General features: G+C 46.7%; 1 pseudogene; it reads left to right on the forward strand.

The window, feature by feature from the left end:
- The first annotated feature begins 618 nt into the window (after window positions 1-618).
- Window positions 619-27,092, forward strand: LOC123999866 (annotated as a pseudogene).
- The last annotated feature ends 832 nt before the right edge of the window (window positions 27,093-27,924 follow it).

Genomic DNA, 27,924 nt, shown 5'->3' on the forward strand with positions numbered 1-27,924 from the left:
GCCCCGGAACCAAACCTGGCAGTGCTCTGGCTTGACCTTGCCAACGCCTACGGGTCGATCCTCACAAGCTGTTGCAGACTACAATGACAAAACACCATGTCCCAGACAGAGTGGCAGACCTCATCAGGGTCAGTAACATCAGAGTTGCAGAGGAGGTGGGAATTATCCCAGGCTGCACCATCCCTGTGATCCTGTTTTTCCCTGGCGATTTAACATGATTATGACGTCTGCTGAAGCTGATTGCCCCGAACCAATTCCCGGGCAGCTATACAACCACCAATCGGAGCCTTTATGGACAACCTGACAGAGTCAGTGTCAGGAAGCAGGTGAATTCTGGGTTGGAGAAGCTGATTGGAGAAGCTGATTGAATGGGCGTGAATGAGCTTGAAGCCAACAAAATCAGGGTTGATGGTTTTGAAGAAGGGCAAGGCCGTAGACAGATTCCACTTCGCAGGGACACTGATCCCCACCGTCTCGGTTAAGCCAGTTAAGAGCCTTGGCCAGGTGTTTAACAGCAGCCTGAAGGACACAACATAAATCCAGGCCAACTGTCAGGACCTGGAGAAGTCTCGCTGAGAGGTTGACCGGTCAGAAATGCCCGGCAAGTTAAAAGCACGGATGTATCAGCATGGCATCCTCCCAAGAATACTCTGTCCTCTGCTCATCTACGAAGTCCCTATCTCCACTGTCAAGAAGTTTGAGAGGAAGGTCTGTGGAAGAGGAGAGGTCCAGTAGAGCAGTGGGATTGAGACGGCAAGGTGTCTGGACGAGGCCGCAGCAGGAGGTGGACAGGAAAGTCTTGTAGACTGACCCTTGGCAGGCAGAACCACACCGCATTAAGTTCCTGAGTCCTGGGTGCATGATGTCCTACCCAGCTCATCAAACCTGTTCTGCAGGGGGCAAAGTGGAAACTCCTGCATGCCCGCTGTGCTCCAAGAGAGAGGGACCTTGGAGCTCATCGTAAGCTGCTGTCCTGAAGCTCTGAGGCCGTTATCGCCGGCGCCATGTCCAGGTTCTCAAGCCCGTCACAGAAGCAATCTGCAGAGGAATCGGCAACAGTCAGAGAGCAGCCAGGCTCAAAATCCAAACCACCAGCAGGGGTCCTAGCTACTAGCTCAGGACTGGCAGCTGACCGCAGACCTATTCCCCTTTTTATATATTGCTCTCCGTTTGAGGCTCTGGCCTAAGTTAGTGCTTTAATTAAAGGTACCATTTGGGATGCAGACCTCCCTCCGGTCTGGGCTCAGGCACTCCTCAGGCAGTACCTGGTCTGTAAAACACCGGTGGATAATAATAGCCTATGACACCCTATTCCCTACATAGTGCGCTACCTTTGGCCAGAGCCCTATGACACCCTATTCCCTACATAGTGCGCTACTTTTGACCAGGGCCCAATAGGGTGCCATTTGGGACACAGGCGTACTAATTATGTTGCTATTTACTTGTTTTCTGCTACTAGGACCTGAGTCTGCCCAATGGGACGCAGAGTCGGTGGAGACATCTAGTCCCGCCTCCTCATCTTCCCTCCTGAACCGGCTGCAGCTGGATGACGACCTGGATGGAGAGACACGTGACCTCTTTGTTACCGTCGAAGACCCGAAGAAACACGTCTCCACTATGGAGACCTACATCACCTACATGGTCGCCACTAAGGTAGGTCCGCCCAGGAGATGTGGAAAATATTACCTGTAATGTGGATGGAAGCATGGTATACTGAACAAAAATAAAAACACAACATGTAACATGTTGATCCCATGTTTCACGAGCTAAAAAAAAATATCCCCGAAATGTTCCATTACGCACATTTTGTGCACAAATTTGTTTACATCCCTGTTAATGAGCATTTCTCCTTTGCCAAGATAATCCGTCCACCTGACAGGTGTGGCATATCAAGAAGCCGATTAAACAGCATGATCATTACACAGGTGCGCCTTGTACTGGGGACAATAAAATGGCACTCTAAAATGTTTTTAGAGTGCCCTTACATTCAATGAGCATTCTTACAATTAGAATTCTGTGTTTTATATTGTCAACCAATAGACCGACCGACTCATCCTATAGGCCGGGCGACTCACCCAATAGGCCGGGCGACTCACCCAATAGGCCGACGACTCACCCAATAGGCCGGGCGACTCATCCTATAGGCCGGGCGACTCATCCAATAGGCCGGGCGACTCATCCTATAGGCCGGGCGACTCATCCAATAGGCCGGGCGACTCATCCTATAGGCCGGGCGACTCATCCAATAGACCAACTTAGTGAGGGAACTGTGTTATTTCCTTAATTTCTTCCTCCTCATTTCCCTCCTGATCAGATGTCCAATCTAAACACCAAGACTGCTCATTGGAAAATCTTCCAGACCAGGGAAGTTGTGGAATGAAGTCCCAAGCTGTTGTTCTGGCTGTGGGAAGATGTTTTGCGTGTGGGTTGCTGAGGAGTATTATGGCCTGGGGCTGTTCGTCATGGTTCGGCCCTTAGTTCCAGTGAAGGGAAATCTTAACGCTACAGCATACAATGTCATTCTAGATGATTCTGTGCTTCCAAACTTGTGACAACAGTTTAGGGAAGGCCCTTTCCTGTTTCAACATGACAATGCCTCCGTGCACAAAGCACGTTTGTTGAGATCGGTGTGGAAAAACTTGACTGGCCTGCACAGAGCCCTGACCTCAACCCCATCGAACACCTTTGGGATGAATTGGAACGCCGACTGCGAGCCAGGCCTAATCAGCCAACATCAGTGCCCGACCTCCCTAATGCTCTTGTGGTTGAATAGAAGCTAGTCCCCGCAGAAAAGTTCCATCATCTAGTGGAAAGCCTCCCAGAGGAGTGGAGGCTGTTATAGCAGCAATGTTCCATCATCTAGTGGAAAGCCTTCCCAGAAGAGTGGAGGCTGTTATAGCAGCAATGTTCCAACATCTAGTGGAAGGCCTTCCCAGAAGAGTGGAGGCTGTTATAGCAGCAATGTTCCAACATCTAGTGGAAGGCCTTCCCAGAAGAGTGGAGGCTGTTATAGCAGCAATGTTCCAACATCTAGTGGAAGGCCTTCCCAGAGGAGTGGAGGCTGTTATAGCAGCAATGTTCCAACATCTAGTGGAAGGCCTTCCCAGAGGAGTGGAGGCTGTTATAGCAGCAATGTTCCAACATCTAGTGGAAGGCCTTCCCAGAGGAGTGGAGGCTGTTATAGCAGCAATGTTCCAACATCTAGTGGAAGGCCTTCCCAGAGGAGTGGAGGCTGTTATAGGGCAATGTTCCATCATCTAGTGGAAGGCCTTCCCAGAGGAGTGGAGGCTGTTATAGCAGCAATGTTCCAACATCTAGTGGAAGGCCTTCCCAGAGGAGTGGAGGCTGTTATAGCAGCAATGTTCCATCATCTAGTGGAAGGCCTTCCCAGAGGAGTGGAGGCTGTTATAGCAGCAATGTTCCAACATCTAGTGGAAGGCCTTCCCAGAAGAGTGGAGGCTGTTATAGCAGCAATGTTCCTACATCTAGTGGAAGGCCTTCCCAGAGGAGTGGAGGCTGTTATAGCAGCAATGTTCCAACATCTAGTGGAAGGCCTTCCCAGAAGAGTGGAGGCTGTTATAGCAGCAATGTTCCTACATCTAGTGGAAGGCCTTCCCAGAGGAGTGGAGGCTGTTATAGCAGCAATGTTCCAACATCTAGTGGAAAGCCTTCCCAGAAGAGTGGAGGCTGTTATAGCAGCAATGTTCCAACATCTAGTGGAAGGCCTTCCCAGAAGAGTGGAGGCTGTTATAGCAGCAATGTTCCAACATCTAGTGGAAAGGCCTTCCCAGAGTGGAGTGGAGGCTGTTATAGCAGCAATGTTCCAACATCTAGTGGAAGGCCTTCCCAGAAGAGTGGAGGCTGTTATAGCAGCAATGTTCCAACATCTAGTGGAAAGCCTTCCCAGAAGAGTGGAGGCTGTTATAGCAGCAATGTTCCAACATCTAGTGGAAGGCCTTCCCAGAAGAGTGGAGGCTGTTATAGCAGCAATGTTCCAACATCTAGTGGAAAGCCTTCCCAGAAGAGTGGAGGCTGTTATAGCAGCAATGTTCCAACATCTAGTGGAAGGCCTTCCCAGAAGAGTGGAGGCTGTTATAGCAGCAATGTTCCAACATCTAGTGGAAGGCCTTCCCAGAAGAGTGGAGGCTGTTATAGCAGCAATGTTCCAACATCTAGTGGAATGCCTTCCCAGAAGAGTGGAGGCTGTTATAGCAGCAATGTTCCAACATCTAGTGGAAAGCCTTCCCAGAAGAGTGGAGGCTGTTATAGCAGCAATGTTCCAACATCTAGTGGAAAGCCTTCCCAGAAGAGTGGAGGCTGTTATAGCAGCAATGTTCCAACATCTAGTGGAAGGCCTTCCCAGAAGAGTGGAGGCTGTTATAGCAGCAATGTTCCAACATCTAGTGGAAAGCCTTCCCAGAAGAGTGGAGGCTGTTATAGCAGCAATGTTCCAACATCTAGTGGAAGGCCTTCCCAGAAGAGTGGAGGCTGTTATAGCAGCAATGTTCCAACATCTAGTGGAAAGCCTTCCCAGAAGAGTGGAGGCTGTTATACGTTACAAATCAAATCGCATTTTATTTGTCACATCCAACAGTGAAATCTAGCCCTTTAACCAACAATGCAGGAAGATAAGAATAACAAATAATTAAAGAGCAGAAAAATTCCCAGAGAGTCAATGGAGGCTATATACAGGTTACGGTACAGAGTCAATGTGGAGGCAATGTTCCAACATCTACGGTACAGGTCAATGTGGAGGCCTTCCAGAGTCAGAGGCTATATACAGGGGTGGAGGCTGTTAGTACAGAGTCAATGTGGAGCAATGTTCCAACATCTAGTGGAAGAGTCCTTCCCAGAGAAGAGTAGAGGCTGTATATATCCAGAGTCAGGTGTACGGTACAGAGTCCAGAGTCAATGTGGAGGCTATATACAGGGGGGGGTACAGAGTCAATGTGGAGGCTATATACAGGGGGTACCGGTACAGAGTCAATGTGCAGGCTATATACAGGGGGTACCGGTACAGAGTCAATGTGGAGGTTATATACAGGGTATTACGGAACAGAGTCAATGTGGAGGCTATATACAGGGGGTACCGGTACAGAGTCAATGTGGAGGCTATATACAGGGTGTACCGGTACAGAGTCAAGGTGGAGGTTATATACAGGGTATTACGGAACAGAGTCAATGTGGAGGCTATATACAGGGGGTACCGGTACAGAGTCAATGTGGAGGCTCTATACAGGGGGTACAAATCTTTTCAGTCTCTTGAAGGGGAATAGGTTTTGTTGTCGTGCCCTCTTCACGACTGTCTTGGTGTGCTTGGACCATGTTAGTTTGTTGGTGATGTGGACACCAAGGAACTTGAAGCTCTCAAACTGCTCTACTGCAGCCCCGTCGATGAGAATGGGAGTGTGCTCGGGTACTCTTTTTCCTGTAGTCCATCTCCTTTGTCTTGATCCCGTTGAGGAAGAGTTTGTTGTACGGTCAGGACTCTGACCTGACCTCCTCATCATTGTTGGTGATCAGGCCTTCCACTGTTTTCATCGGCAAACTTGATGATGGTGTTGGAGTTGTGCCTGGCCGTGCAGTCATGAGTGAACAGGGAGTACAGGAGGGGACTTAGCACGCACCCCTGAGGGGCCCCCATGTTAAGGATCAGCGTGGCGGATGTGTTGTTACCTCCCCTTTCCACCTGGGGGCGGCCCGTCAGGAAGTCCAGGATCCAGTTGCAGAGGGAGGTGTTTAGTCCCAGGATCCTTAGCTTAGTGATGAGCTTTGAAGACACTATGATGTTGAACGCTGAGCTGTAGTCAATGAAAGCATTCTCAGGTAGGTGTTCCTTTTATCCAGGTGCATTCTGGATTTCAATAAAGAGTGCGTCATCTGTGGATCTGTTGGGGCAGTATGCAAATTGAAGACATCTAGGGTTTCTGGGATGTTGGTGTTTATCTCAGCCATGACCAGCCTTTCAAAGCACTTCATGGCTACAGATGTGAGTGCTACGGGTCGGAAGTCATTAAGGTAGGTTACCTTAGTGTTCTTGGGCACAGAGACTATGGTGGTCTGGTTAAAACATGCCGGTATTACAGACTCGGACAGGGAGAGTTTGAAAATGTCAGTTGCCAGCGCATGCTTTGAGTACACGTCCTGGTATTCCGTCTGGCCCTGCGGCCTTGTGAATGTTGACCTGTTTGAAAGTCTTCGGCTACGGAGAGCGTGATCACACAGTTGTCCAGGAACAGCTGATCATATCACGATTTAACAGGATGTGTTTTGGACGGAAGGTTGTTGGAGCGCCGCAGTGATGCATCTCTCCAACAGCACCCAGGAGAGGAGCGCTGGGATTTTACAAGATCAATATTTATGCTTATTACAGGGCGGCATCACCTAAAAAGCCCATATGCCATTGGTTGAGATAAATTGTCGTTGTTTCTTGGCAGTATTCTGTGAGGTTTTAGTCTTTTAGGTAACACAGTGTAACCCTCTCTCTCCAGACAACGCGGGTGGAGTTTGACCTACCAGAGTACTCTGTCAGGAGGCGCTACCAGGACTTTGACTGGCTCAGGACCAAGCTGGAGGACACTCAGCCCACACATCTCATACCAGTAAGTTAACCCTGACCCCTAACCCTAGACTACACATCTCATACCAGTAAGTTAACCCTGACCCCTAAACCTAGACTACACATCTCATACCAGTAAGTTATGTACAAGCGTAACTGGTAGGATCTGAACCCCTGTTTCCCCACTAACCAAGAGGAATGACTCTCTCCTCTCCTCTTCTCTCTGCCCCTATTTCTCTCTCTCTCTCTCTCTCTCTCTGCCCCTATCTCTTTCTCTCTTCTCTCTCTCTCTGCCCCTATCTCTTTCTCTCTCTCTTCTCTCTCTCTGCCCCCTATCTCTCTCTCTCTTTCTATCTCTCTCTCTCTCTCTCTCTCTCTCTCTCTCTCTCTCTCTCTCTCTCTCTCTCTCTCTCTCTGCCCCCTACCTCTCTCTCTCTCTCTCTCTCTCTCTCTGCCCCCCTACCTCTCTCTCTCTCTGCCCCTATCTCTTTCTCTCTCTCTCTCTCTCTCTCTCTCTCTCTCTCTCTCTCTCTCTCTCTCTCTCTCTCTCTCTCTCTCTCTCTCTCTCTCTCTCTCTCTCTCTCTCTCTCTCTCTCTCTCTCTCTCTCTCTCTCTCTCTCTCTCTCTCTCTCTCTCTCTCTCTCTCTCCCCCCTCTCTCTCTCTCTCTCTCTCTCTCTTCCCCCTCTCTCTCTCTTTCTCTCTCTTCCCCCTCTCTCTCTTTCTCTCTCTTCCCCCCCTCTCTCTCCTCTCTCTATCTCTCTCTCTCTCTCTGCCCCCTACCTCTCTCTCTCTCCCCTCTCTCTCTTCCCCCTCTCTCTCTCTCTTCCCCCTATCTCTCTCTCTTCCCCCTCTCTCTCTCTCTGCCCCCTCCAGCCCCTCCCTGAGAAGTTTGTGATGAAGGGGGTGGTGGACCGGTTCTCTGAGGAGTTTGTTGAGACGAGAAGGAAGGCTCTGGATAAGTTCCTGAAGAGAGTGGCTGACCATCCTGTCCTGTCGTTCAACGAACACTTCAATGCCTTCCTCTCTGCTAAGGTATAGGCGTGGGCAGTATACCGTATATACTCTATACCGGGGTATATAGCAACGGGATCATTTTTCTATCATGTCAATTTTGCCATTTTTTGTGATATATATATATTTTTTATATTCATTTGAATATTTGTAGTTACTTTTTAAGTAAATACCTGCAGTCAGAGCTCTAAAATGCCAAATCCCAAATATGCAACAAAATATTTTTTTTCCGTAGACGGGAGGTTGTAATTTGGGTGCACTGTGCGACTATGGAAAAACATCTCTCAGATAATAATAAGGCTTGGTTGTACCATTTGTTTCTGAATGAGAAACAAGCGAGTGCAGATTCGTTAGCGTCATGGTTACACCATTACCATGACGACAGCGAATACGGCCTGCTTTTCAACAAACCATGTTGAAACATCTGACCCAGATTACCAGCACAGCATTTTATCTCCCTATAGCAGATTACCAGCACAGCATTTTATCTCCCTATAGCAGATTACCTGCACAGCATTTTATCTCCCTATAGCAGATTACCTGCACAGCATTTTATCTCCCTATAGCAGATTACCAGCACAGCATTTTATCTCCCTATAGCAGATTACCTGCACAGCATTTTATCTCCCTATAGCAGATTACCAGCACAGCATTTTATCTCCCTATAGCAGATTACCAGCACAGCATTTCACATTCATAAACAATTACCTGGGCCGCATTTGAAACTACTCACGCGTCTAAGTTGTTCATCATTTGTTGACACTTTGTTCAGCCCTGTTACCCCACTGACTAGCTAGTTAATAACCTGGTCATTTGGACCAATAGAGGAAGAGGGATAGTTTCTTCAGGAAATCAATGATCACAGCAATGAATGAATCTCTTGCATGTTGTCATCACAAACCTGACGTTTTTAAAGAGACAGTGTACAAATATCAAGTCCATATCCCAATCTCTCTGTCCATGGCTTAAGAAAAGGGCATATTTCGTTAGCTACCTACTGCAGGACATCAACACAAGCAGGCCAGAAAATAAAATGATGTTTAGGATTTGATTGGTGTGAAGCCAAATCCAACCTGGCCACCCTTGGGGGTGTTTTGCTAGATTTGATTAGCTAGATTTATTGCTAGATTTGTGAAGCCAAATCCAACCTGGCCACCCTTTGTTTTGGACCATTTAGAGGCCATTTTTGGTATTTGATTGGTGTGAAGGAAATCAATCTGGCCACCCTCTGGGATGTTTTGCTGCACCAGGACAACCCATTATTTTTATTTTAACAAATGTATCAAGTGAGGCCAAATGATTTCTGGCATCAATCAATCAAATGAGACAAAGAGGTGCTGTTTCACTGTCCAGACAGCATCAGATACATGGTCTACACATACTGAGACAGCATCAGATACATGGTCTACACATACTGAGACAGCATCAGATACATGGTCTACACATACTGAGACAGCATCAGATACATGGTCTATACATACTGAGACAGCATCAGATACATGGTCTATACATACTGAGACAGCATCAGATACATGGTCTATACATACTGAGACAGCATCAGATACATGGTCTTTTACATACTGAGACAGCATCAGATACATGGTCTACACATACTGAGACAGCATCAGATACATGGTCTACACATACTGAGACAGAGAGGTGCTGTTTCACTGTCCAGACAGCATCAGATACATGGTCTACACATACTGAGACAGCATCAGATACATGGTCTATACATACTGAGACAGCATCAGATACATGGTCTACACATACTGAGACAGCATCAGATACATGGTCTATACATACTGAGACAGCATCAGATACATGGTCTATACATACTGAGACAGCATCAGATACATGGTCTACACATACTGAGACAGCATCAGATACATGGTCTACACATACTGAGACAGCATCAGATACATGGTCTACACATACTGAGACAGCATCAGATACATGGTCTACACATACTGAGACAGCATCAGATACATGGTCTATACATACTGAGACAGCATCAGATACATGGTCTACACATACTGAGACAGCATCAGATACATGGTCTACACATACTGAGACAGCATCAGATACATGGTCTATACATACTGAGACAGCATCAGATACATGGTCTATACATACTGAGACAGCATCAGATACATGGTCTACACATACTGAGACAGCATCAGATACATGGTCTACACATACTGAGACAGCATCAGATACATGGTCTATACATACTGAGACAGCATCAGATACATGGTCTACACATACTGAGACAGCATCAGATACATGGTCTACACATACTGAGACAGCATCAGATACATGGTCTACACATACTGAGACAGCATTAGATACATGGTCTACACATACTGAGACATTATCAGATACATGGTCTACACACACTGAGACATTCTTCTCTTCTACCATGAAACTCTTCTGATCTAGCTGGTTAGCTTAGCTGGCGATCTGCCCGTTGAAGACCCCTGATCTAGCTGGTTAGCTTAGCTGGCGATCTGCCCGTTGAAGACCCCTGATCTAGCTGGTTAGCTTAGCTGGAGATCTGCCCGTTGAAGACCCCTGATCTAGCTGGTTAGCTTAGCTGGAGATCTGCCCGTTGAAGACCCCTGATCTAGCTGGTTAGCTTAGCTGGAGATCTGCCCGTTGAAGACCCCTGATCTAGCTGGTTAGCTTAGCTGGAGATCTGCCCGTTGAAGACCCCTGATCTAGCTGGTTAGCTTAGCTGGAGATCTGCCCGTTGAAGACCCCTGATCTAGCTGGTTAGCTTAGCTGGAGATCTGCCCGTTGAAGACCCCTGATCTAGCTGGTTAGCTTAGCTGGAGATCTGCCCGTTGAAGACCCCTGATCTAGCTGGTTAGCTTAGCTGGCGATCTGCCCGTTGAAGACCCCTGATCTAGCTGGTTAGCTTAGCTGGCGATCTGCTTGTTGAAGACCCCAGATCTATCTGGTTAGCTTCTTGCTGAATCAAACTCCTGGAGAATCCCCTCCTGGATCAAGAGCCTTGCTATCTAATATTAGTATTTTTGCGTGCAGCATTTTCGAGTTACTTATTATAATGTTATGAGCCGGAATATCAGAGATGGCATGAAATCCCTCTTCTGACACCAGTGTAACAGCAGGGCAGGGAAACGAAAGCGGGTCGCTGGTGTGAAAGATCACGTGTAGCTCAGTTGGAAGAGCATGGTGCTTGCAACACCAGGGTTGTGGGTTCGATTCCAACTGGGGACCAGTATGAAAATGTATGTACTCACTACTATGTAGGGGCGGCAGGGTAGCCTAGTGGTTAGAGCGTTGGACTAGTAACCGAAAGGTAGCAAGTTCGAATCCCCGAGCTGACAAGGTACAAATCTGTCGTTCTGCCCCTGAACAGGCAGTTAACCCACTGTTCCTAGGCCGTCATTGAAAATAAGAATTTGTTCTTAACTGACTTGCCTAGTAAAATAAAGGTAAAAAATAACATTAAAAAACTGTCGCTTTGGATAAAAGTCACTGCTAAATGGCATATTTTCTAATCTGAACAAAACAAATACGCTGAGCTGAGCTGAAATAAAAGATCCCAGAAATGTTCCATACTCACAAAAAGCTTATTTCCCCAAAAATGTGTGAAGACATTTGTTAATCCATCCACCTGACAAGTGTGGCATATCAACAAGGGGATTAAACAGCATGATCCTTACACAGGTGCACCTTGTACTGGGGACAATAAAATGGCACTTTAAAATGTTTTGTCACAGATGTCTCAAGTTTTGAGGTAGCGTGCAATTGGCATGCTGATTGCAGGAATGTCCACCAGAGCTGTTGCCAGAGAATTGTATGTTTTTGAGAATTTGGCAGTACGTCCAACCGGCCTCAAAACCGCAGAACGCGTGTAACCACGCCAGCCCAGGACCTCCACATCCGGCTATTTAACCTGCGAGATCGTCTGAGACCAGCCACCCGGACAGCTGATGAAACTGTGGGTTTGCTCAACCGAAGAATTTCTACACAAACTTTTAGAAACCGTCTCATGGAAGCTGACCTGCTCGTCCTTCTCACCAGGGTTTTGACCTGACTGCACTTTGGCATCGTGACCGATTTCAGTGGGCAAACGGCCAGTGGAACACTGGAGAAGTGTGCTCTTCACGGATTCATCCTGGTTTTACCGGGGAGATGGCAGACCGTGTATATGGCGTCGTGTGGGTTCGAGAGGTTTGCTCACGTCAACGTTATGAACAGGTCATGGTTATGGGACAACGAACACAATTGCAGGTCTTTTATCTGACGGCAATTTGAAAGCACAGAGATACGAGATCCTGAGGTCTGTTGCCTGATCCTGAGGTCTGTTGCCGTGACGAGATCCTGAGGTCTGTTGCCGTGACGAGATCCTGAGGTCTGTTGCCGTGACGAGATCCTGAGGTCTGTTGCCGTGAGGTCTGACGAGATCCTGAGGTCTGTTGTCGTGACATTCATCCTCCTCCATCACCTCGTGTTTCAGCGTGATAATGCATTTCACAAGGATCTGTACACAATTCCTGTCAGCTGAAAATGTCCCAGTTCTTCCACGGCCTGCATACTCAACAGACATGTCACCCATTAAGCATGTTTGGGATGCTCTGGATCTACGTGTACGACAGCGTGTTCCAGTACCCGCCAATATCCAGAAACGGATCAACTCTATGCGAAGGAGATGTCGCTGAATGAGGGAAACTGGTTGTTTCTGACTGGTTGCTGAACTTTTAGGATTACAGAGGCTCATCGGGGTTTGAAAATAGCTGCATTCCCAGTCATCTGATTAGGGTGATTACTGAATTTCCCGGTTATGGCACAACGTGTAGTATGTTAGATTTTTGCAAATACTGTAGGCATTACAAATGTTTGCAAGGCATTAGCATTCATACATCCCACTGTGAATGAATAAAGCTTGAAGGAATCTCCAATCAAAGTCTCTGAGACATCTGTTGGTGTAATGTGGTAACAGTGGTAAACACTAACCATCTGTTGGTGTAATGAAGGTAAACACTAACGTTGTGTTGATTGTATGTTGTGTTTAACCTGCGTGTTGTTTTCTCCTCAGGACCTGAATAAGAGAAGGCCCTAATGTAGGTTTCTCCCCAGGACCTGAATCAGTACTGTGGTGACTCCCATTTACTGAGACAGACCAATACTGTGGTTTCTCCCCAGGACCTGAATAAGAGACAAGACCCTAATCGTAGGTTTCTCCCCAGGACCTGAATAAGAGACAAGACCCTAACTCTTGTGGTTTCTCCTCAGGACCTGAATAAGAGACAAGACCCTAATCAAAGTTTCTCCCAGGACCTGAATAAGAGACAAGACCCTAATCGTTGTGGTTTCTCCCCAGGACCTGAATAAGAGACAAGACCCTAATCGTTGTGGTTTCTCCCCAGGACCTGAATAAGAGACAAGACCCTAATCGTTGTGGTTTCTCCCCAGGACCTGAAATAAGAGACAAGACCCTAACTCTTGTGGTTTCTCCCCAGGACCTGAATAAGAGACAAGACCCTAATCGTTGTGGTTTCTCCCCAGGACCTGAATAAGAGACAAGACCCTAACTCTTGTGGTTTCTCCTCAGGACCTGAATAAGAGACAAGACCCTAATCGTTGTGGTTTCTCCTCAGGACCTGAATAAGAGACAAGACCCTAATCGTTGTGGTTTCTCCTCAGGACCTGAAATAAGAGACAAGACCCTAATCGTTGTGGTTTCTCCTCAGGACCTGAATAAGAGACAAGGCCTAGCCCTGCTCTCTAAGATGGGGGAGTCGGTGAAGTACGTGACAGGAGGGTACAAGCTGAGGGGTCGACCCGTGGAGTTTTCTGCTATGGGAGACTACCTGGATATGTTCACGCAGAAGCTGGGTACTATCGACAGGATAGCACAGAGAATCATCAAAGAACAGTCGGGTAACGCTGGTTATTACTGGGTCTTTTCTGTTCTGTGTTGCCAAATCCAATTGTATTGGTCACATACACATGGTTAGCAGATGTTAATCCGACTGTAGCGAAATGCTTGTGCTTCTAGTTCCGACCGCACAGTAACATCTAACAAGTAATCTAACAATTTCACAACTTCCTTATACACACGAGTGTAAAGGAATGAATAAGAATATGTACATATATGGATGAGCGATGGCCGTGCGGCATAGGCAAGATGGTGTAGAGTACAGTATATACATAAGAGATGAGTAATGTAGTAATGTATGTAAACATTATATAAAGTGGCATTGTTTAAAGTGGCGAGAGATGAGTCAGTATGTTGGCAGCAGCTACTCAATGTTAGTGGTGGCTGTTTAACAGTCTGATGGCCTTGAGATAGAAGCTGTTTTTTCAGTCTCTCTGCCCCTGCTTTGATGCACCTGTACTGACCTCGCCTTCTGGATGATAGCGGGGTGAACAGGCTGTGGCTCGGGTGGTTGTTGTCCTTGATGATCTTTTTGGCCTTCCTGTGACATCGGGTGGTGTAGGTGTCCTGGAAGGCAGGTAGTTTGCCCCCGGTGATGCGTTGTGCAGACCTCACTACCCTCTGGAGAGCCTTACGGTTGTGGGCGGAGCAGTTGCCGTACCAGGCGGTGATACAGCCCGCCAGGATGCTCTCGATTGTGCATCTGTAGAAGTTTGTGAGGGTTTTAGGCGACGAGCCAAATTTCTTCAGCCTCCTGAGGTTGAATAGGCGCTGCTGCGCCTTCTTCACGACGCTGTCAGTGTGAGTGGACCAATTCAGTTTTTCTGTGATGTGTACACCGAGGAACTTAAAACTTGCTACCCTCTCCACTACTGTTCCATCGATGTGGATAGGGGGGTGTTCCCTCTGCTGTTTCCTGAAGTCCACGATCATCTCCTTAGTTTTGTTGACGTTGAGTGTGAGGTTATTTTCCTGACACCACACTCCGAGGGCCCTCACCTCCTCCCTGTAGGCCGTCTCTCTGCCTGACTCTGTGTGTGTGTGTGTGTGCGTGCGTACGTGCGTGCGTGCGTGCGCAGGGTTAGAATTACGATAAGGGTTAGGGGCCAATAAGGGTTAGGGGGGTTAGGGGCCGGGGTTAGGGGCCGGGGTTAGGGGCCGGGGTTAGGGGCCAGAGTGCAGGTTAGGGTTTGGGGAAAATAGGATTTGGAATAGGACTGAATTGTGTGTACTCACAAGGTTAGCTGTACAAGACGTGTGTGTGTGTGTGTGTGTGTGTGTGTGTGTGTGTGTGTGTGTGTGTGTGTGTGTGTGTGTGTGTGTGTGTGTGTGTGTGTGTGTGTGTGTGTGTGTGTGTGTGTTTACGGTCCTGTCTAACCTGGGCGGTGACTGTCCCCTTCTCTATCCTGTCTCTGACTACTGTGTCCCTCCTCCACTGTGTATTCAGAGTACCAGGTAGAGCTGCGTGAGTACGGTCCTGTCTACACTACCTGGGCGTTGTCGGAGGCGGAGCTACAGGGGCCTCTGGAGGGCGTGGCCAGCTGCATGGCTAACTGCTCCAGCGCCCTCGATGAACTCACCCAGGACATGAGCGAAGACTTCCTGCCTGTGCTCCGAGAATACGTCCTCTATATCGAGTCCATGAAGGTACAGTAGAATACGTCCTCTATATCTAGTCCATGAAGGTACAGTAGAATACGTCCTCTATATCTAGTCCATGAAGGTACAGTAGAATACGTCCTCTATATCGAGTCCATGAAGGTACAGTAGAATACGTCCTCTATATCTAGTCCATGAAGGTACAGTAGAATACGTCCTCTATATCGAGTCCATGAAGGTACGGTAGAATACAGTATACTATAGTATAGTGACTTGGTTATTCATTTGACCTGCTGGCTGCATTGAATTCTACGATCCACTGCAATAGTCAAGGTGTAAACTTGGCATTAGTAAACCTAAACATTATATTTGACCTCTCAGCTTCCCTATCAAATCTAAAAATCTCAAATAGAAAACCGAAGAAAATGAACAACAATGACAAATGGTTTGAGGAAGAATGCAAAACATTTAAGAAAGAAATTGAGAAACCTGTCCAACCAAAAAAAGCTGTGAACGATCTGAGAGACAAGGAAAGAAGGGCCTTCTATGCCATCAAAAGGAACATAAATTTCAACATACCAATTAGGATCTGGCTAAAAATACTTGAATCAGCATAGAGCCCATTGCTCTGAGAAAACAGGTCTGTGGGTCCTGACCACTGTCACCAACCAAGACTTCACTAAATAGGACAAACAAAGAGCCGTTAAATTCTACAATCACCTAAAAGGAAGCGATAACAAAGTCATCATCCTCTCCGGCAACTGAGTTAGGAAGGATGCCTGAATCTTTGTAGTGACTGGGTCTATTGACACACCATCTAAAGTGTAATTAATAACTTAACCATACTCAAAGGGATGTTCAATATCTGCTTTTAAAATAAAATAAACGTTTTGCTTTTTCCCATCTACCAATAGGTGCCCTTCTTTGGGAGACATTGAAAATGGAAGAAAAACCTCCCTGGTCTTTGTGGTTGAAATTCATTGCTTGCCTTTATGGACTTTACAGATTATTGTGTGTGTGTTGGGTACAGAGAAGGTTCATTCAAAAGTAACGTTAAACTTGTTAAGCACATTTTTTACTCTGGAACGTATTCTGGCTTGCCACAACAAAGAGGTTAAATACTTATTAAGAGACATTTCAGCTTTTCATGTTTTATTTAATTCGTCAAAATTGTGAAAGACATAATTCCACTTTGACATTATTGGGTACTGTACTGTATGTAGGTCAGTTATAATGTTGGCCAGTAATTCTGTAACACAACAACATGTGGAAACAGCCAAAGGGGTGAGAAGGCACATATTTCATTCAGATGGCTTTTCAGCCTGGAAAAGTCTGGTTTACTCTCTCACTCTCTGTCTTTCTTTCTCTCTCTCTCTTTCTCTCTCTCTCTCTCTCTCTTTCTCTCTCTCTTTCCTTCTCTCTTTCCCTCTCTCTCTCTTTCCCTCTCTCTCAAGTCCCCCCAGACTGCTGAGGAAAGCAAGACTTTCACCACATCAGGACGTGTCGCTTCCTCTTTCCCTATAATTACTTTTGCTGACCAGTCATGTTTGTGTTGAGACAGAATAAGAGCTAGCTTGGAGTTTAGGGTTTCTTCAGGCACTACAATTTGGTGTTTATCTCTGATTTTCACTTCCACCCATTCTAACCCTAACTTTTTTAATTTATTTTTTTAAAATTTTAATTTGACCTTTATTTAACCAGGCAAGTCAGTTAAGAACAAATTCTTATTTTCAATGACGGCCTGGGAACAGTGGGCTGCCTGTTCAGGGGCAGAACGACAGCTGGGGGGTTTGAACTCACAACCTTCCGGTTACTAGTCCAACGCTCTAACCACTAGGCTACCCTGCCGCCCCCTATCATTGTTTAAGTTTAGATTGGTATATCAAACAATATAACAAAATAAGTATTCAGACCCCTTGGATTTCTTATTGTTTTATTGTGCTACAAAGTGGGTTTAAAATGTATATAATTGTCAGTTTTTGTTAACAGTATACACAAAATACTCTCAAAGTGGATGAAAGAATTCTTTATTTTTTTTCCAATTTTAAAGATTCATAAAAAATGTAATAACTCAAATATAATCATAAGCACCTTTGTTTAGGCAAGCCTAAATTAGTTCTTTGACTTAACAAATCACATAAGTTATAAAAATCTAATAACATTTGATTTGTTCACATGTGCCAAATACAACACTGAAATGCTAATAACCAACGAAGAAGAAAACAAGATCCAACAAATGAATTAAGGAGAAACAATAAAATAACAATGTGGAGACTATATACAGGGTGTTACGGTACAGAGTCAATGAGGAGGCTATATACAGGGTATTACGGTACAGAGTCAATGTGGAGGCTATATACAGGGTATTACGGTACAGAGTCAATGTGGAGGCTATATACAGGGTATTACGGTACAGAGTCAATGTGGAGGCTATATACAGGGTGTTACGGTACAGAGTCAATGTGGAGGCTATATACAGGGTATTACGGTACAGAGTCAATGTGGAGAGGGTATTCAAGTCAATGTGGAGACTATATACAGGGTGTTACAGTACAGAGTCAATGTGGAGGCTATATACAGGTTATTACGGTACAAAGTCAATGTGGAGGCTATATACAGGGTATTACGGTACAGAGTCAATGTGGAGGCTATATACAGGGTATTACGGTACAGAGTCAATGTGGAGACTATATACAGGGTGTTACGGTACAGAGTCAATGTGGAGGCTATATACAGGGTATTACGGTACAGAGTCAATGTGGAGGCTATATACAATTACGGTCAGAGTCAACGTGGAGGCTATACAGAGTCAACGTGGAGGCTATATACAGGGTATTACGGTACAGAGTCAATGTGGAGGCTATATACAGGGTGTTACGGTACAGAGTCAATGTGGAGGCTATATACAGGGTATTACGGTACAGAGTCAATGTGGAGACTATATACAGGGTGTTACGGTACAGAGTCAATGTGGAGGCTATATACAGGGGGTACTGGTACAGAGTCAATGTGGAGGCTATATACAGGGTATTACGGTACAGAGTCAATGTGGAGGCTATATACAGGGTGTACCGGTACAGAGTCAATGTGGAGGCTATATACAGGGTGTTACAGTACAGAGTCAATGTGGAGGCTATATACAGGGGGTACCAGTACAGAGTCAATGTGGAGGCTATATACAGGGGGAACTGGTACAGAGTCAATGTGGAGGCTATATACAGGGGGTTACCAGTACAGAGTCAATGTGGAGGCTATATACAGGGTGTTACTGTACAGAGTCAATGTGGAGACTATATACAGGGTGTTACTGTACAGAGTCAATGTGTAGGCTATATACAGGGGGGTACCAGTACAGAGTCAATGTGGAGGCTATATACAGGGTGTTACGGTACAGAGTAAATGTGGAGGCTATATACAGGGTGTTACTGTACAGAGTCAATGTGGAGACTATATACAGGGTGTTACTGTACACAGTCAATGTGGAGGCTATATACAGGGTATTACGGTACAGAGTCAATGTGGAGGCTATATACAGGGTGTTACGGTACAGAGTCAATGTGGAGGCTATATACAGGGTATTACGGTACAGAGTCAATGTGGAAGCTATATACAAGGTATTACGGTACAGAGTCAATGTGGAGGTTATATACAGGGTATTACGGTACAGAGTCAATGTGGAGGCTATATACAGGGTATTACGGTACAGAGTCAATGTGGAGGCTATATACAGGGTATTACGGTACAGAGTCAATGTGGAGGTTATATACAGGGTATTACGGTACAGAGTCAATGTGGAGGTTATATACAGGGTATTACGGTACAGAGTCAATGTGGAGGCTATATACAGGGTATTACGGTACAGAGTCAATGTGGAGGCTATATGCAGGGTATTACGGTACAGAGTCAATGTGGAGGCTATATACAGGGTATTACGGTACAGAGTCAATGTGGAGGCTATATACAGGGGGTACCGGTACAGAGTCATTGTGGAGGCTATATACAGGGGGTACCGGTACAGAGTCAATGTGGAGGCTATATACAGGGTGTTACGGTACAGAGTCAATGTGGAGGCTATATACAGGGTATTACGGTACAGAGTCAATGTGGAGGCTATATACAGGGGGTACCGGTACAGAGTCAATGTGGAGGCTATATACAGGGTGTTACGGTACAGAGTCAATGTGGAGGCTATATACAGGGTGTTACGGTACAGAGTCAATGTGGAGGCTATATACAGGGTGTTACGGTACAGAGTCAATGTGGAGGCTATATACAGGGTGTTACGGTACAGAGTCAATGTGGAGGCTATATACAGGGGTTACGGTACAGAGTCAATGTGGAGGCTATATACAGTGTGCCCCTTGTGTGCCTCCCGGTAATACCATATATCCCAGGATGGCACAGGTATGGTATGAAGGTACGGACATCTAAACTATTGTACAATCCAGGTGTGCATAGCTCCCAAATAGACTCACAGCTGTAATTACTGACAAAGGTGTCTGTAACAGGGAGATGAATACTTATGCAACAGCAATATTTAAAGTTTGACATTTTTATTCATCTTTTTTTTTAAACGACATACTTTTTGCAAGGCACTGTACATGTTATTTTTTATTTGATGATTAAAACTATGATTTAATTATGAAGACTAGATTGCAATGATGAGCATAATGAATGGCTCCAGTGCTTTTAGTAGTGTCAGTCTAAGTGAGAGATCTGATGCAGAGGGTGTATGAACCACAACCCTTCTGGGCTGCCTTGTGGCTGAAGCAGTCTGGCCTCTCTCTGCAGCAGGCTGTTAACATCTCTGACGTGTTGACATCTGTTAACATCTCTGACGTGTTGACATCTGTTAACATCTCTGACGTGTTGACATCTGTTAACATCTCTGACGTGTTGACATCTGTTAACATCTCTGACGTGTTGACATCTCTGACGTGTTGACATCTCTGACGTGTTGACATCTCTGACCATCTCTGACGTGTTGACATCTCTGACGTGTTGACATCTCTGACCATCTCTGACGTGTTGACATCTCTGACGTGTTGACATCTCTGACGTGTTGACATCTGTTAACATCTCTGACGTGTTGACATCTGTTGACATCTCTGACGTGTTGACATCTGTTGACATCTCTGACGTGTTGACATCTCTGACGTGTTGACATCTCTGACGTGTTGACATCTCTGACGTGTTGACATCTCTGACGGGTTGACATCTCTGACGTGTTGACATCTCTGACGTGTTGACATCTCTGACGTGTTGACATCTCTGACGTGTTGACATCTCTGACGTGTTGACATCTCTGACGTGTTGACATCTCTGACGTGTTGACATCTCTGACGGGTTGACATCTCTGACGTGTTGACATCTCTGACGTGTTGACATCTCTGACGGGTTGACATCTCTGACGGGTTGACATCTCTGACGTGTTGACATCTCTGACGTGTTGACATCTCTGACGTGTTGACATCTCTGACGTGTTGACATCTCTGACGTGTTGACATCTCTGACCTGTGCTCTATCAGGCTGTTCTAAAGGAGAAGGACTGTGGTTTATATTTAGTCGGGTGTGTTTCTGCTCTGCCAGATTGTACTGAAGAAGAGGGATAACATCCAGGCTGAATACGAGGCTAAACTGGAAGCTGCTGCCTTCCGGAAAGAGGAAAGAGCATCATGCACAGTGAGTCTACTGAACTATAACCTGGTCTCAGATCTGTTTGGGTTTACCAACTCTACTGAACTATAACCTGGTCTCAGATCTGTTTGGGTTTACCAACTCTACTGAACTATAACCTGGTCTCAGATCTGTTTGGGTTTACCAACTCTACTGAACTATAACCTGGTCTCAGATCTGTTTGGGTTTACCAACTCTACTGAACTATTACCTAGCCTGGTCTCAGATCTGTTTGGTTTTACCAACTCTACTGAACTATTACCTAGCCTGGTCATTTTCTTTCGAACTCCTATGGTCATTTCCTAGCCTGGTCTCAGATATTTTTGTGCTGTCTATATGGTCATTACCTAGCTATAACAATGTACTTACAATTTGATTTGATTTACTTACAATTCTGTATACTGTCAATGCTAATGCGAACGAGCTATGTTTTTCCCTAACTATTCATTTAGACTATTTTAGCATAATGCTATGTTTTCCCCTAACTCTGCTATGCCCATTGTAACTTGTTCAGAGCGTAGCCATATGCCCTCTAGTGCCTTGTTCAGTTCTGTTTCCTGTCCCCTCCCTACAGCAGGTGTTTAGTTCTGTCCCCTCCTTACAGCAGGTGTTTAGTTCTGTCCCCTCCTTACAGCAGGTGTTTAGTTCTGTCCCCTCCTTACAGCAGGTGTTTAGTTCTGTTTCCTGTCCCCTCCCTACAGCAGGTGCTTAGTTCTGTTTCCTGTTCCCTCCCTACAGCAGGTGTTTAGTTCTGTCCCGTCCCTACAGCAGGTGTTTAGTTCTGTCCCCTCCTTACAGCAGGTGTTTAGTTCTGTCCCCTCCTTACAGCAGGTGTTTAGTTCTGTCCCCTCCTCACAGCAGGTGTTTAGTTCTGTCCCCTCCCCTACAGCAGGTGTTTAGTTCTGTTCCCTCCCTACAGCAGGTGTTTAGTTCTTTTTCCTGTCCCCTCTCGACAGCAGGTGTTTAGTTCCGTTTCCTGTCCCCTCCCTACAGCAGGTGTTTAGTTCTGTTTCCTGTCCCCACCCTACAGCAGGTGTTTAGTTCTGTCCCCTCCTTACAGCAGGTGTTTAGTTCTGTCCCCTCCCCTACAGCAGGTGTTTAGTTCTGTTCCCTCCCTACAGCAGGTGTTTAGTTCTTTTTCCTGTCCCCTCTCGACAGCAGGTGTTTAGTTCCGTTTCCTGTCCCCTCCCTACAGCAGGTGTTTAGTTCTGTTTCCTGTCCCCACCCTACAGCAGGTGTTTAGTTCTGTCCCCTCCCTACAGCAGGTGTTTAGTTCTGTCCCCTCCCTACAGCAGGTGTTTAGTTCTGTCCCCTCCCTACAGCAGGTGTTTAGTTCTGTTTCCTGTCCCCACCCTACAGCCGGTGTTTAGTTCTGTTTCCTGTCCCCACCCTACAGCCGGTGTTTAGTTCTGTTTCCTGTCCCCTCCCTACAGCAGGTGTTTAGTTCTGTTTCCTGTCCCCACATTACAGCAGGTGTTTAGTTCTGTTTCCTGTCCCCACCCTACAGCAGGTGTTTAGTTCTGTCCCCTCCCTACAGCAGGTGTTTAGTTCTGTTTCCTGTCCCCTCCCTACAGCAGGTGTTTAGTTCTGTTTCCTGTCCCCTCCCTACTGCAGGTGTTTAGTTCTGTCCCCTCCCTACAGCAGATGTTTAGTTCTGTCCCCAGTGCCCTCCCGACAGCAGGTGTTTAGTTCTGGTCCCTGTCCCCTCCACCCAGCAGGTATTTAGTTCTGTCCCCTCCCTACAGCAGGTGTTTAGTTCTGTCCCCTCCTTACAGCAGGTGTTTAGTTCTGTCCCCTCCTTACAGCAGGTGTTTAGTTCTGTCCCCTCCCTACAGCAGGTGTTTAGTTCTGTTTCCTGTCCACTCCCTACAGCAGGTGTTTAGTTCTGTTTCCTGTCCCCACCCTACAGCCGGTGTTTAGTTCTGTTTCCTGTCCCCACCCTACAGCCGGTGTTTAGTTCTGTTTCCTGTCCCCTCCCTACAGCAGGTGTTTAGTTCTGTTTCCTGTCCCCACATTACAGCAGGTGTTTAGTTCTGTTTCCTGTCCCCACCCTACAGCAGGTGTTTAGTTCTGTTTCCTGTCCCCACCCTACAGCAGGTGTTTAGTTCTGTCCCCTCCCTACAGCAGGTGTTTAGGTCTGTCCCCTCCCTACAGCAGGTGTTTAGTTCTGTTTTCTGTCCCCTCCCTACAGCAGGTGTTTAGTTCTGTTTCCTGTCCCCTCCCTAGAGCAGGTGTTTAGTTCTGTCCCCTCCCTAGAGCAGGTGTTTAGTTCTGTCCCCTCCCTACAGCAGGTGTTTAGTTCTGTTTCCTGTCCCCTCCCTACAGCAGGTGTTTAGTTCTGTTTCCTGTCCCCTCCCTACAGCAGGTGTTTAGTTCTGTTTCCTGTCCCCTCCCTACTGCAGGTGTTTAGTTCTGTCCCCTCCCTACAGCAGATGTTTAGTTCTGTCCCCAGTGCCCTCCTGACAGCAGGTGTTTAGTTCTGTCCCCAGTGCCCTCCCGACAGCAGGTGTTTAGTTCTGTTCCCTGTCCCCTCCATACAGCAGGTATTTAGTTCTGTCCCCTCCCTACAGCAGGTGTTTAGTTCTGTCCCCTCCTTACAGCAGGTGTTTAGTTCTGTCCCCTCCTTACAGCAGGTGTTTAGTTCTGTCCCCTCCCTACAGCAGGTGTTTAGTTCTGTTTCCTGTCCACTCCCTACAGCAGGTGTTTAGTTCTGTTTCCTGTGCCCTCCCTACAGCAGGTGTTTAGTTCTGTTTCCTGTCCCCTCCCTACAGCAGGTGTTTAGTTCTGTCCCCTCCCTACAGCAGGTGTTTAGTTCTGTTTCCTGTCTCCTCCGTACAGCAGGTGATTAGTTCTGTCCCCTCCCTACAGCAGGTGATTAGTTCTGACCCCTCCCTACAGCAGGTGCTTCGTTCTGTCCCCTCCCGAAAGCAGGTGCTTAGTTCTGTCCCCTCCCTACAGCAGGTGCTTTGTTCTGTCCCCTCCCTACGGCAGGTGCTTAGTTCTGTCCCCTCCCTACGGCAGGTGCTTAGTTCTGTCCCCTCCCTACAGCAGGTGTTTAGTTCTGACCCCGCCCTACAACAGGTGCTTAGTTCTGACCCCTCCCTACAGCAGGTGCTTAGTTCTGTCCCCTCCCTACAGCAGGTGCTTAGTTCTGTCCCCTCCCTACAGCAGGTGTTTAGTTCTGACCCCGCCCTACAGCAGGTGCTTAGTTCTGTCCCCGCCCTACAGTAGGTGCTTAGTTCTGTCCCCTCCCTTCAGCAGGTGATTAGTTCTGTCCCCTCCCTACAGCAGGTGCTTAGTTCTGACCCCTCCCTACAGCAGGTGCTTAGTTCTGTCCCCTCCTTACAGCAGTGCTTAGTTCTGTCCCCTCCCTACAGCAGGTGTTTAGTTTTGACCCCTACCTACAGCAGGTGATTAGTTCTGTCCCCTCCCTACAGCAGGTGCCTACAGACGTGGAGAAGTGCCATGACAGAGTGGAGTGTTGCAATGCTGACCTGAAGTCAGACTGGGACCGCTGGCAGAACAACAAGAGACAAGACTTCAGACAGTTACTCACTGGCATGGCAGACCACAACATCCAGTACTATGAGAAGGTAAGAGGGGAGACTGCCCACTGCCTTTTGTTATAATATATATAATTGTCCCTTGCCAAAATCTTTATCCTAACCCAGCCCTTATCTCGACCCTGACCTGGTAAATGGTTTGTTTTGGTTTTCTTGGTGTAACCCAGGTGATCATAGTTCAACTAGAAGAAAATGGTCTCGGCTCTGATTTCTCCTCTAGTTCCTCCTGTAGAACCTCTAGTTCCTCCTGTAGAACCTCTTGTTCCTCCTGTAGCACCTCTACTTCCTCCTGTAGTACCTCTACATCCTCCTGTAGAACCTCTAGTTTCTCCTGTAGAACCTATAGGTCCTCCTGTAGAACTTCTAGATCCTCCTGTAGAACCTCTAGATCCTCTTTTACCCATAGTGCCTCTAGTCTCTCTAGTACCTCTAGGTCCTCCTGTAGAACCTCTAGGTCCTCCTGTAGAACCTGTAGGTCCTCCTGTAGAACCTCTAGGTCCTCCTGTAGAACCTCTAGGTCCTCCTGTAGAACCTCTAGCTCCTCCTGTAGAACCTCTAGCTCCTCCTGTAGAACCTCTAGCTCCTCCTGTAGAACCACTACTTCCTCCTGTAGAACCTATAGGTCCTCCTGTAGAACCTCTAGATCCTCCTGTAGACATTTACATTGACATTTAAGTCATTTAGCAGACGCTCTTATCCAGAGCGACTTACAAATTGGTGCATTCACCTTATGACATCCAGTGGAACAGTCACTTTACAATAGTGCATCTAAATCTTAAAGGGGGGGGGGAATACTTATCCTATCCTAGGTATTCCTTAAAGAGGTGGGGTTTCAGGTGTCTCCGGAAGGTGGTGACTCTAGCTCCTCCTGTAGAACCTCTAGCTCCTCCTGTAGAACCAGGGATGTTCTCTGTTTAGTGAGTCCTCCAGATCAGAGGCAGTAGGGATGACCAGGGATGTTATCTGTTTAGTGAGTCCTCCAGATCAGTGGCAGTAGGGATGACCAGGGATGTTCTCTTGATTAGTGAGTCCTCCAGATCAGAGGCAGTAGGGATGACCAGGGATGTTCTCTGTTTAGTGAGTCCTCCAGATCAGAGGCAGTAAGGATGACCAGGGATGTTCTCTGTTTAGTGAGTCCTCCAGATCAGAGACAGTAGGGATGACCAGGGATGTTCTCTGTTTAGTGAGTCCTCCAGATCAGGAGGCACTAGGGATGACCAGGGATGTTCTCTGTTTAGTGAGTCCTCCAGATCAGAGGCAGTAGGGATGAACAGGGATGTTCTCTGTTTAGTGAGTCCTCCAGATCAGAGGCAGTAGGGGTGACCAGGGATGTTCTCTGTTTAGTGAGTCCTCCAGATCAGAGGCAGTAGGGATGACTTAGTGTTCTCTTCATAAGTATGTGAATTTAATTTTCATGTCCTGCATTCATTCAGAATGTACTTTCTGTTGTCAGGGGAAATGTAGAGAGTAAAAAGTATAATTAGGAATGTAGTGGAGTAAAAAAAACATTTAAATAGTAAAGTACAGATACTATTTAAGTGGTACTTCAGTGTGTTTTTCCTTAAGATCTTTACACCTCTGTTCCGCTGTCATAATGTGAGTCAGAGCTCGTTTAGCTTTCCCATGAGTCCCAGTGCTTCTAGTACACACGTCTTTAGTTACAATGGGTTTTATTTGGTCTTTATTTAACCATTGAAAACACATGATCTTTATGATGACGATGGAGCAACATAAAAAACTCATATTATACTGTCTCTGTGTTGCAGTGCTAAGCAGCGTCTCCTCTCTCTCTCTCTTTGTCTCTCTCTTTCTCCCTCTCTCCCTCTGTCGTCTCTCTCTCTCTCTTTGTCTCTCTCTTTCTCCCTCTCTCCCTCTGTCGTCTCTCTCTCTCTCTATCCTCTCTCTCTCTATCGTCTCTCTCTCTATCGTCTCTCTCTTTCTCTGTCGTCTCTCTCTCTCTCCCTCTGTCCCCTCTCTCTCTCTCTCCCTCTGTCCCCCTCTCTCTCTCTCCCTCTGTCCCCTCTCTCTCTCTCTCCCTCTGTCCCCTCTCTCTCTCTCTCCCTCTGTCCCCTCTCTCTCCCTCTCCCTCTGTCCTCTCTCTCTCTCTCATGTCCTCCTCTCTCCCCCTCTCTCATGTCCTCCTCTCTCCCTCTCTCTCATGTCCTCCTCTCTCCCTCTCTCTCATGTCCTCCTCTCTCCTTCTCTCTCTGTTTCAGTGCCTTGCAGCGTGGGAGTCTGTCATTCCAGTATTACGGGACAAGCAGCCACAGGAGACAGAAACAGAGGAAGACTGAGAGCCTGCCACTCTTCCTCTGGACATTGCATCTCAAACACTTCTCTACCTGAGTTACCGGTGTCAACAGACACTCTCTCAAAGGGAAATTGCCAAGGAAATGAGCCTTTGGGTCTACAGACAGAAATCTTTTCAGTTTTGGTGTTTTTTTTTTCTATTTGTGAAACCCAGTCCGTCTGACGTCCAATCTTGCCTGCTGGAACCCAGAAGAGCAGAGTGGATGGATGATATCATGCCTGTCTGGAAGGCCCATTTTGTTCCTTGTTTCACACCAAACTAGCCTTGGTCGTATTCACTAGAAACCAAACGGGGGGGGGGGCAGAAAGAAACCAGGAGGGACTACTTGAACTCGTCCAATGTGCACTAATGAATGTGACTCTGACACCACAGACAGGCTGAATTCCTGTTGTAATTTTCTAGTCTGTTGAGAAATGTTTGTTGCCAATTATCCTTTTTTAATATAAACGATGCTGATCTTTGATGGTCTCTAATGGTCTCTAATTATATTTGATGGTCTCTGATGGTCTCTAATGGTCTCTAATGGTCTCTAATGGTCTCTACTGGTCTCTGATGGTCTCTAATGGTCTCTACTGGTCTCTACTGGTCTCTGATGGTCTCTGATGGTCTCTACTGGTCTCTAATGGTCTCTGATGGTCTCTAATGGTCTCTACTAGTCTCTGATGGTCTCTGATGGTCTCTGATGGTCTCTAATGGTCTCTGATGGTCTCTAATGGTCTCTGATGGTCTCTAATGGTCTCCACTGGTCTCTAATGGTCTCTACTAGTCTCTAATGGTCTCTGATGGTCTCTGATGGTCTCTGATGGTCTCTGATGGTCTCTGATGGTCTCTACTGGTCTCTAATGGTCTCTCATGGTCTCTCATGGGCTCTGATGGTCTCTAATGGCCTCTAATGGTCTCTCATGGTCTCTCATGGTCCCTGATGGTCTCACAGTCTCTAATGGTCTCTCATGGTCTCTGATGGTCTCTGATGGTCTCTAATGGTCTCTAATTATATTTGATGGTCTCTGATGGTCTCTAATGGTCTCTAATGGTCTCTAATGGTCTCTACTGGTCTCTGATGGTCTCTAATGGTCTCTACTGGTCTCTACTGGTCTCTGATGGTCTCTGATGGTCTCTACTGGTCTCTAATGGTCTCTGATGGTCTCTGATGGTCTCTAATGGTCTCTACTAGTCTCTGATGGTCTCTGATGGTCTCTGATGGTCTCTAATGGTCTCTGATGGTCTCTAATGGTCTCTGATGGTCTCTAATGGTCTCCACTGGTCTCTAATGGTCTCTACTAGTCTCTAATG

This window comes from Oncorhynchus gorbuscha, linkage group LG16, assembly GCF_021184085.1.
Source record: "Oncorhynchus gorbuscha isolate QuinsamMale2020 ecotype Even-year linkage group LG16, OgorEven_v1.0, whole genome shotgun sequence".
NCBI lineage: Eukaryota > Metazoa > Chordata > Actinopteri > Salmoniformes > Salmonidae > Oncorhynchus > Oncorhynchus gorbuscha.